A 10,756-nucleotide genomic window follows, 5' to 3' on the forward strand; every position below is an offset into this window, starting at 1 on the left:
AGTGGAAAATGTGTTGAAAATAATTTTTTGGGAAGGGACTTTGAGGTCGTTGTGAAGGGTGTTGTTGGAGACGTAGTAAGAACCATTGACTATTATTCTTTGAATGTTGGAAAGTTTGGCGGTGCCCCACAGTTCTAGTCTGTACGTCCAGATTAGTTTTAGAATTGTCTTGTACATTGTCGGTTTGTTTTGCGTTGAATCGTTTGATTTGTGCGACAGCATTCTGTTGAGTACACCGAAACGTGGTTTAGTGCCTGTCATTTTAGTCGAGTGTGTTGCTTCCAGGCTAGTCTTGAGTCTTAATGGAACTCGAGGTAGCGGACGCCGTCTGTTTTTGGGATGGGATTATTATTGAGGAATATTGTATGAAGGGTTTTCCTTCGGAGGGTAAATGATACATGAGTGTTTTTGCTTTCATTAAGCTTTATACGCCAATGTTTGCTCCATTCGGTAATCTTTAAGACCTGGAGCTCTTCCGAAGCAATTGTGGGTTCGGGATGAGAGGATAGCAGAGCTGTTTCGTCAGCATCCAAGGGCGGTGGAGATGGAGGTTGGGATATCTGCGGTGAAGAGGAGGTAAAGGATCGGCACTGCCCTGAGGTAATCCCGCTCCCATAGGACTATAGTCGGAGCTGATAGTTAGCGGACTCTGAAGAATCGATCAGTTAGGTAGGAATGAAGGATTAGATAGAGGGAATTTTGAAGGATGCGCGTTAGTTTGTACAGAAGGCCTTCATGCAATTGCAAACCAATAACAGTAAGAAATAAGAAAGCAATTATCAGCCCAAATCCGTCAATTTCTATCTATGCACACTTCCTTTTTGGTGCGATTAACCTCTATCTGTATCTGCCTCTCTCTCTCTTTCTCTACTTAAATTTCAAATTTTCTCAATCCCTCTATCACTTTCTTCTTTCTGTCATTCTTTTCTCTCTTCCCTCTCAATATTGTTTTACAGCCTTTAAGTAAGCAAAGCACGGGGCTAGTTATACCCCACCGGCAACGCGGATAGGTCTTTCGCTAACGTAAAATTTAGTATCACGCAACCCAGCAAATTGAAAGAATATCATTCAAGCCTTATGAAAAAGTCGAAGTAATATGCAAGCAGAGATACAATCCTGATGAGACTATGCAAAGGTGTCTTTTCACAAAAGTATATACATATAATGTGAAAATATTCTTCTATGAAATATATATATATATCCATCTATCTATATCTATATATCTATCTATCTTTATCTCTTTATCTCTCTCTCACCCTTTCAATATTTATTTTTTTAGCTTTTAAGTAAGCAAAGCAAAGGGCTGATTATATCCCATCGGCAACGCCACAGGTCTTGCGGTAACGTAAAATCTACTACCACGGAACCAAGAAAATAGAAAAGATATATTTCAAGCGTTATGAAAAAGTCGAAGCAATTTGTAATCAGAGATATAAGCCTGATAAGACTATACAAACATGTCATTCTGCAAAAGTATGTACATAATGTGTAGAAATATTCTTCTATGAAAATCCGTGAAAAAATATCTATGCTCTCTCTCTCTCTCTATCTATCTATCTATCTCTCTCTCTCTCTCTCTCTCTCTCTCGAAACCTCTCTCTCTCTCTCTCTGTCTCTCTCGCGCTCTCTCTCTCTCCCTCTTCCTAGCTTTTTCACTATATTTCCCTCCCTCACCCCCTTCCTATTCACTCATTACAGTTATTACTTGAACCGAATTAACCTTACACCTTTTCAATATTAGACATTTTTGCAAACTATCTCAAACCCACTCTCTCTCTCTCTCTCTCTCTCTCTCTCTCTCTCTCTCTATTTTTCCTTTTTTCAATCTTTCTTTCTCTTTCCTTCCTTCTTTCTCTTCTTTCTGGCTCTCTCCCTCTCCCTCTCTCTTTCACTCTTTTAATTATTTGTATTTTTATTTCTTTATTTATCTTTATCCAAACCAATCCCACGTAATATCTATAATATATCTATCACTTCATTAATCCTTCTCTGTCTATATCTCCTCTATTCTCTCTCCTCTTTTCATCCATAAGTCTATCTCAGTGATCAAAGGATAGTTCACTTACAAAACTGTTTACTGTTACTTACAAAACATAACTTAATCGACATACTCACCCCCTAATTTATTTCTATCAATGCACCACTTCTTTAGTCCTTCCGGTCGTATAATATTAGAATAATGTGATTGATTAGAATAGATTATTCATGGTTAGTATATTGTACGCTTTAGAAAAAATAGTGTTTAAAAAATAGTTCGTTTATTCACTTATCGGTACATTTCTCAAATCCCCTGCACCCTTCGTGCGTAAGGAGATTTGGAAGAAAGCCCGAATTAAAAGCCGAAAACAAAATATGCTCGCCGTGTTTTCAACATTGTGCATATTCACAGAGTCACGTATGCATCCGCTTAAATATAATTCTCTCCTTGTTTTATTCAAAGAGCGGTATACAAAAACAAAGGCCGACTACGTTCATCATTAAAAAAATGTTTTACTCTCCGCTTTGCATATTAATAAAGTAAAAGCCACAGGAGGAGTCATGATTAATGAAATGTTCCTATGTCTGTGTCAAGAAAATATACGCTTTTAACCACCTTTGCCAATATGCGCCTCTTCCCCATTCCACCGATTGCTATTTCATATTCTACCGTGCATTTTCGTTTTCTTTTTTTTCTGCTGCGTTTGTCTTTTTCTCTCGAAGCGTTAAATAAACCTTCTTTTACTAGAATTTTTCGTTTTTCCGTTCCATACAAAGTAATTGCTATCGGCTTGGTGCAACATCAAAGATCTGTTACCTTCAAAAATCTATCACTAAACTTCTACAAAGTTTAAAATAATAAAAATTCTCAATTAATTATACACAATTTTTTTCCAGACGAAAGTCGTGGGTTCGAATCCTGCCTGTGACACAAATTTTTCATTTTGAAAAAAATTGTGTATAATTAATTGAGTATTATATATTTAATAGAAGCTGATAAAATTTAGTATTAATCTAGAATCACACCTGTGAATCGTACACAGTCCGCTAATCTAGTATAATCGTTAATAAAAAGTGTTTCTATATGAAGACGCAATTTGCTTACAATTAGAATAAAATCAGGTAGTCGAAATGAGAAGTTTGTAGCATGGGCGATCGAAGTCACGGTAGCTCAAGTGGTAGAGCAGCGGCGTATTAGCCGAAAGTCGTGGGTTCGAATCCCGCCTGTGACACAAATTTTTCATTTCGAAAAAAAATGTGTATAATTAATTGAGTATTTATATATTTAATAGAAGCTGATAAAATTTAGTAATAATAAAAATTGTTAAAAATTGACTAGTAACGTAAACTAGTAACTAAATACATTGAACAAAATGCACTTAACTTATTAAACGATTTATGATTTTAGATCACTTTTTTTCTATAAAATGTATAAATACATATGTCACATTTCAATTCATTTCAAAGTGACAATGTTATGATTTAGATTTCGTGATTAGGCCTAGAGTAAAAAATAAATAAATAAATAAAAGAGAATAGGGAAGAGACATTCGAGTCTAAGAGGTGAACAAGCCATTCAGGGTAGATGATAGACAAGAGAAGTGTGCGATCCTCAAAAGTGTTGTATTTCCTAAAATAGAGTGCTTCGGTCCACTGCGGATTGACTGTAAATAGTGAGTACATATCCACCCTTGTTCTAAATGGTCTGGCAAACGCATTGCAGGAAATTACTGTTTATTTAAATTTAAAAAAGTTTTAATTGTTTGTTTAAAATTTAAAAAGAAATTTATTGATTTTAATTATTATTTTCTTGTGCGTTTAATAAATTGTTTTCAAACTTTAATTAAATTTATTATAAAAAGGCACCTGATCGGCTGTATTCAGGTTCAATCAAGACCTCTGGGGCTCTGTTTCTCTTAAAAAGGATTCAGAGTTGGGCCCGTCTTGTGGAATCGAGAACAGATCGTGACACATTACCTCACACATGATAAAATAAGTCCAACTATTATTCCAAGTATTGAACCAATTTAAACCTTTAAAATGTTTATCGAAATATTTTGAGATGTAAACTGAAAAATTTACTAAACAAGTTTGCAACTACACGTATAGAAAATTTCAACTATTACGCGTAATGAGTTCCAGAAGTTCCTTATCGCATTAGCACCTTTATTAAAATTAACTTCCACTTGAGAAAAAAAAATTATATTAAAACAGTACAATTCAACAGCAATATTTAAACGTTTGATATACTTATGAAGGTATTTTTGGCGAAAAAAGTAAAATAAATAAAGGGGGACGTTTATGGGCCGACAAACAGCTGAGGTCATCATTTATATATCATATTATATCATATTTCATTCGTATTTTGTTTTGAACTGCAGCAATTTGAGCGTCTTGATCTGGTTACTGACTCTCTGCTTTCAAATATATACTACGTTGATGTCCTAGAATGTTAGCCTCTCGTTTGTACTACAGGTTGTCAAATACAGAATAGAAACAAAACATAGAATACATATATACATATCACCACAAACATATCTGGTGACATTCACTCCCCCAGCGTACTCGATATTCGTCGGGGCGGGGTTATAAGCAACCCCTTCCTTTCACGCTAATAAATTACTTTTACTCTCCAGACGTCATACACACCCCAGAGTACTTGATATTCCTCGGGGCGGGGTTATAAGCAACCCCTTCCTTTCATGGTAATAAATTACTTTTACTCTCCAGACGTCATACACTCACCCCAGAATACTTGATATTCCTCGGGGCGGGGTTTTAAGCAACCACTTCCTTTCACGCTAATAAATTACATTCATTACAATAAATTAACACAAACACAACATTCGATAGAAACATAGACGTCTGGTCACATTCGCTCCCCCGGAGTACTCGATATTTCTCGGGGCGGGATTGAACCCATTCCACTCACGCTAATAATTAATAACTATTGGGGGAGTCGGTGGCCGCAACGGTTTCGGCGTTGACACGGCGCTCATCGCTCTAAGGTAAAGGTCCCCGGTTCGAACCCAGCGGCCTTGCATTCGAACTCGACATACTTACAAATGGGCTTATTTTTGCAAAAACACGGCACCCTGAGGGTTGATATGACCTCGGCTGTTGCGAACCCTCGTAAAAAAAACTTTCTTTTACTCTCTAGACGTCACACACTCACCCCAGAGTACTCGATATTCCTCGGGTCAAAAAGAAGTAAAGAAATTTATTATAGCATGTAGCCTCTCTCAGTCAGTAATAGTAAATAAATTTTGTTTAAATATTTATAACAAATTTTAAAAAATTTATATTAATGAGAGTATTTTTTTAAACCACAATGAAAGAAAAACTACCTTAAATTTTGAATTCGCCTTCAGGGGACTACAATGTTGAACAGGTGCTGTTTAAGAGTTTTCAGCAAAATGATATTGAAGACCCAATAACGTGATAATTCTTGAATATTTAGCTCAACTCGTCAACAAAGGAGGTCGAGATAAGCCCTGATTAATCCCTTAACTGTTGAAAAGATTGTACAGTTTGTAAAACGCTGTATAATTTTAGAGTGAATTCGACCTTTTCGTACCTCAAGGGAAAAGTGATCAATTATTTAACTGCTTTGGTTCAAGGAAAACTGATACATTTTGCAAGCCACTCCAAGAACGTTTTAAACTAGTATAGCAATGGAATGGTTAGTAATTCCGCCAACGATCAAAATTAATAATTAAAAAACTACCAAAATAATTATTTAAAACGTAAATAGAAAATCAGTAATTTGATTACCGTATTCTATAATGTCCGTCAAATGATTATCTCTCTTAAAGAATCTTCCTATAAGCCTGCCTGTCTCTTTCTTTTCCTCTGTTATCTTTCTCTATTATCATTCTCTTTTTCTTTCATCTTTCGCTCTACTTGGTGCTTTTATTTACAATTAGTCCTTCTTCCCTCCTATCCCACAATTTTTTACACCTCCTCTCACGCTCACTCACACTCTCTCTCTCTCTCCCTCACTCTCTCTCTCTCTTTCTCTCTATCTCTCTCTCTTTCTCTCTCTCTCTTTCTCTCTCTCTCATACATACACACACTAATCTATATTCTATCTCTGTCACTTATAAATATAATTCTACTTCTCACTATTATTTTTCTCCATTTCTTTTTTTATGTATATATAATTCTCCTTTTCCATCTTCTTCCGTATCACTTTAAAATGAATTATTCCCTCTCCTCCCTCTCCTCACTATTATTTTTCTCCATATATATTTCTCCTCATACTCTCTCTCTCTCTCTCTCTCTCTCTCTCTCTCTCTCTCTCTCTCTCTCTCTCTCTCGCTCTTTCTCTCTATCTCTCTATTTACCTATCTATTCTTCTGTCTATTTACCTATCTATCTCTATCAACCTATTAATTTAACCACATATCTAAATTTCTCTCCCTCTCTGTCTCTCTCACTATATTTCGCTGTCACACAATCATTTACATTTTGTATGCTTTTATTGTACATATTTTCACAATAATTAGCCTCACGTAAAACACATCCCATTCTTTAAACTATAATATATTTATGTTTAATACATTTATTTAACAATATTATATTTTTCTTTCAAACAAAATTTATTTTAAAGAATTTGCAATGTGCATTTTTGTTTACATTACTAGCTGCGCGATATCAGGATTTACAACTATTTTCAAATATCCTTCTATAATTTGGTAATTGCAATTAAAATTGATTAACATCGTGCAATATTAATGAACGTGTGTACATAAAGATAAAAATTACTTCTTTTTTCTTTGTATTCTGTCTTTTCATATCAGATTCCATACGGCTTTAACTTATTTAATGTTGCTACTTTCTTAGGTGCTAGTATGGTTTATCGTTTCCCGTACTTTCGTAACGCGGTTTCTCTGCGTTTTTATTGTTTCTTCCGCTTGATCAATACGTTCGATTCGTACCGAGAATTTGGAAAATCAATGCTTAATTTAATGATTCGTTTCACGTAATTGAGACCGGACGAGGTTTTGAAACGACCGAACGAATTGAAGCAGAACCCAGCTGGAGGGAGCAAATGACTTTAGTGTCTAATGGGCTGAGAAGCCGGCCATTTAGACGAAAATACCACCCACATATGCTTCAAAAACGGGTTTTCCTATCAGTTTGATAACAGATATTTAAAAAATAATTATTATAATATATTGACACAAAGAGGGTTTTTTTTTGTAGCCGGGATATTCTTGCGATCATATATATGTATTTATCTACTCAAAATATGCATTAAAATTTCCGAGAATATTAAAGTTTGTTTAAATCGCACTACTTGTCACTGCTAGTTTTGGTAAATTCTCACCATCCCCAAAATAGTCTTGCTTTTCTTTTGAATATGTTCTTCGCAATAAATTCAGCCTTTTAATGGCGATCAGGGCGAAGAAAAAAATACTAATTCGAAGATAATCTTGTTACGAAGACTGCAAATAGATATTAAGCCCCAACTTTAGACATTAGTTCAGAATGAGATTCATGGATATTGCATAACTGGGAATTTCTCCCCCTTGAGTTTTTCCTTGCCTCCACGAATAGAATTAACAAGGGTGTTTAAACTTTTATTTCTTATTATAACCGTTTCCTCTCCTATTTCGATGTCATGCTATAAAACTGGAGGTTATTTCCTAATTTCCCAGTTTCGAGGGTGTTTGCTGGATAATGTTTCTTTTTTTCAAATTTGTTCACTCGCCTTTAAATAGAATTAGTAATTATAAGTAGTAATTAACTCAGTCTCACTGATACGAAAAAATATCATTAAACTCTTTATTGTTGCGGTTCGTGTTGTTTTATTTTCACGAGGGACGTAAGTCGTTTGATCCTGTGTTTATCTTTTATCGCGTGACAAATTATCTTTTCGAACTTACTTCTAAACTGTAATTATTGTCTGAGCTATATCAGATCTCAATTAAGTCCCAACTTTAACAAAAAAATTAAAAACTGTTCAAATTAAACATAACAATTTCGTTTTTTGTTAAAAAGACGGAATTATACAGAGAAATACGTTCCTTATTTTTGACACCATATGAAACTTTTCATCTACACTAATAATGCTAATAAAAATAATAAAAAATATTATTTTACACTACTTCAATTCACTAATTTCGTGGTCCGCTTGACCATTAATATCTTGCAGTTAATTAGGTTTTCAGTTCAGACAAAAAAGTCAATGGCACGAGCGGGATTCGAACCCACGATCTTCGGCTTGATACGCCGCTACTCTACCACATGAGCTATTGTGACCTCGATCCACTCGGACATCAACTTCCTATCTCAACCCCACCTTTTGAATTTTCCCTCCTTTTTGCCATTTTTCAAATGTCGTGTAATCAATTCGATTCTCGGCGACAAATGAAATGGCCACGGAGAGCTTTAGTGAAGGTATACTTCATTTTAAACTTATTCAATTCACTAATTTCGTGGTCCGCTTGACCAATTAATATCTTAAAATTAATTTAGGTTTTCAGTTGAGATAAAAAAGTCAATGGCCCGCTCGTGGGTTCGAATCCCGCTCGTGCCATTGACTTTTTTATCTCAACTGAAAACCATAATTAATTGTAAGATATTACACTAGGTTCAATATACGAGAAATGGTACTGATGTTTGTTATATATTAAATTATAAGCTTATTAAAACCAATGTAAGGAGTGCCTAAATCAGAATGATCTCATAATATTTTTAACTTAAACAACTTGGTGAAAATAAATATTTGAAATAAAACTATACAAAAGAAAAATACTTTTTTTCCGTTAGTAATGTATTTTTCTATATGTCTAAGGTCAATATTGATTCAACGAAAACTAAACAGAATAAAGCACTGTGCAAATTTTACTTAAAAGCTAAAAAAACCAGCACTAATAGTCCGATAACCTAGTTTTCTCCATTTAAAGGCAAAAATTAGTTTTGCACTTATTCCAAAACCAAACCAAAACACAATAAAACATAAACAATTTCTATTATTTAATTTATCCCTAAAAACTTGTTAGATGCGAAAGGCATATTTTAAGGAAAACGTTTTTACCAGCCAACAGAGAAATTCAGCCAACAACTGTAGTTTTCTATTTTTAAAAAGTAAAATTAATGCTTTTACCAAAACCAATCATAAACATGATGGAATCTATAACAATCACTATTTATTTAGTTTTGAAAAGTTTAGGTTGCATTAGACATATCCCTGCTTAATTAGAAAACTTGTGAACAATAACTTTATTTGTCAAAATGTGTCAGGTCAAAATAAGTTTCAGACTCATTCCAAAAGCGTATAAAAATAGTATGCATAAAAAATTTTTTTTTAAATATTTTGAACTGCATTAGGCTCATTTTAAGTAAAATAATTTACGAGTCAATAGTGAAACTAGGCTGCTTAATGTATTTTTTTACATTTAAGAGGTCAAAATTAATATTTTCGTTTCTCCCAATTCTATTGAAATTGATCATAATAAAATGAAACATAAAGCAATCAGTAATTTTTTAAAATATAATTTTCAACCTTTCTATACTGCATTGAGCACATTTTAAGCTAAGTATTTACCAGTAAAACTTGTGAACAAAAACTTCATTTTTCAAATTTTTAAAAGGTTAGGTTTTGTTTTTTAAAATTTTGAAAAATAAAGTTTTTGTTCACAAATTTTACTGGTAAGAATTTAGCTTAAAATGTGCTTAATGCAGTATAAAAAGTTTTGAAAATTATATTTTAAAAAACTACTGATTGCTTTATGTTTCATTTTAATAGGATCCGTTTCAATAGAATTGGGAGAAACGACATATTAATTTTGACCTTTAAAATGTAAAAAAATACATTAAGCAGCCTCTCATTCAAAAACCGATGTTAAACACAATAAAACTTACAAAAATATTTTTTCCTGAATATTTAGTTTTAAAAAAATATATGATTTCAGCAGGCACATTTTAAGTAAAATATTTTACAGGCCAGCGTGAAACTATGCTGAATTTTTTCAGTCTTAAAGATCAAAATTAATTTTCCACTTTTCTCCATTCTGCTAAAACTGATTCTAGATATAATGAGACCTAAATCAATCAATTTTTTTTTTGTAAATTTAGATGGCAAAAATTTCTAGACTGAATTAAGCTTAACAATTTTACAGAAAAACTTGTAAAGTTAATTTTTAAAAATTTGAAAGATCAAAATAGATTTCAGACTTTCTTCAAAACCGATCCTAGTTACTATGAAACTTATAAAAACACCAGTTATTTATAATTTAGTTTTTAAAAAATTTGGCTTCTTCAATCACTTAGTAAAATACTTTTAAAGGCCAACAGTAAAACATGGTCCATGTAATTTTAATCAAACAAACAATATTTTTTCTATTTAATAGTCATAGTTTTTTAATTACCTTGATATTTGTAAAACAAAATTCTCATACGACGATTACGTATTTTTGAAGGGTGAACGAGCGACACTCAGCGGACGCGAGCTAGGGGTGAACTGGCGGTTGGCGGGCGGAAAACCACCCCTGATACCACTAGCGGTGCCCCCGGGAACTGTACCTGTTACTTTTCTCGAACGTAGCCAGTAGATGATTTCATATCGATTAAATAAATTTCATTTATTTAATTTAAATGAACTATTTCGTGAGGATGAGAATTCCAACTAACGAGACTAATACGATATAAGTGATTTCGGGTGAGTCGTAGATCATCCTAGGTTATCTTGATCCGTCAATCTTTATCATATGTATAAATATATTATTGGAAACATACTTATTAGCATGAAAGTATAGCCAAACGCAATATT

At 33.4% G+C, this 10,756-nt stretch overlaps 1 protein-coding gene across 1 annotated transcript in view; it reads right to left on the bottom strand.

Moving 5' to 3' along the window:
- The window catches only part of LOC112126381, a 143,807-nt gene extending 133,404 nt beyond the window's left edge, over positions 1 to 10,403 (bottom strand). Inside the window, exon 1 of the mRNA XM_024225373.1 lies at positions 10,356 to 10,403. The gene's annotated coding sequence lies outside the window, so the exon portion shown is untranslated. The remainder of the gene's footprint in view (positions 1 to 10,355) is intronic.
- Positions 10,404 to 10,756: the final 353 nt, after the last annotated feature.

Source organism: Cimex lectularius, unplaced genomic scaffold (assembly GCF_000648675.2).
Source record: "Cimex lectularius strain Harlan isolate CLEC.00 unplaced genomic scaffold, Clec_2.1 scaffold11, whole genome shotgun sequence".
Taxonomy (NCBI): domain Eukaryota; kingdom Metazoa; phylum Arthropoda; class Insecta; order Hemiptera; family Cimicidae; genus Cimex; species Cimex lectularius.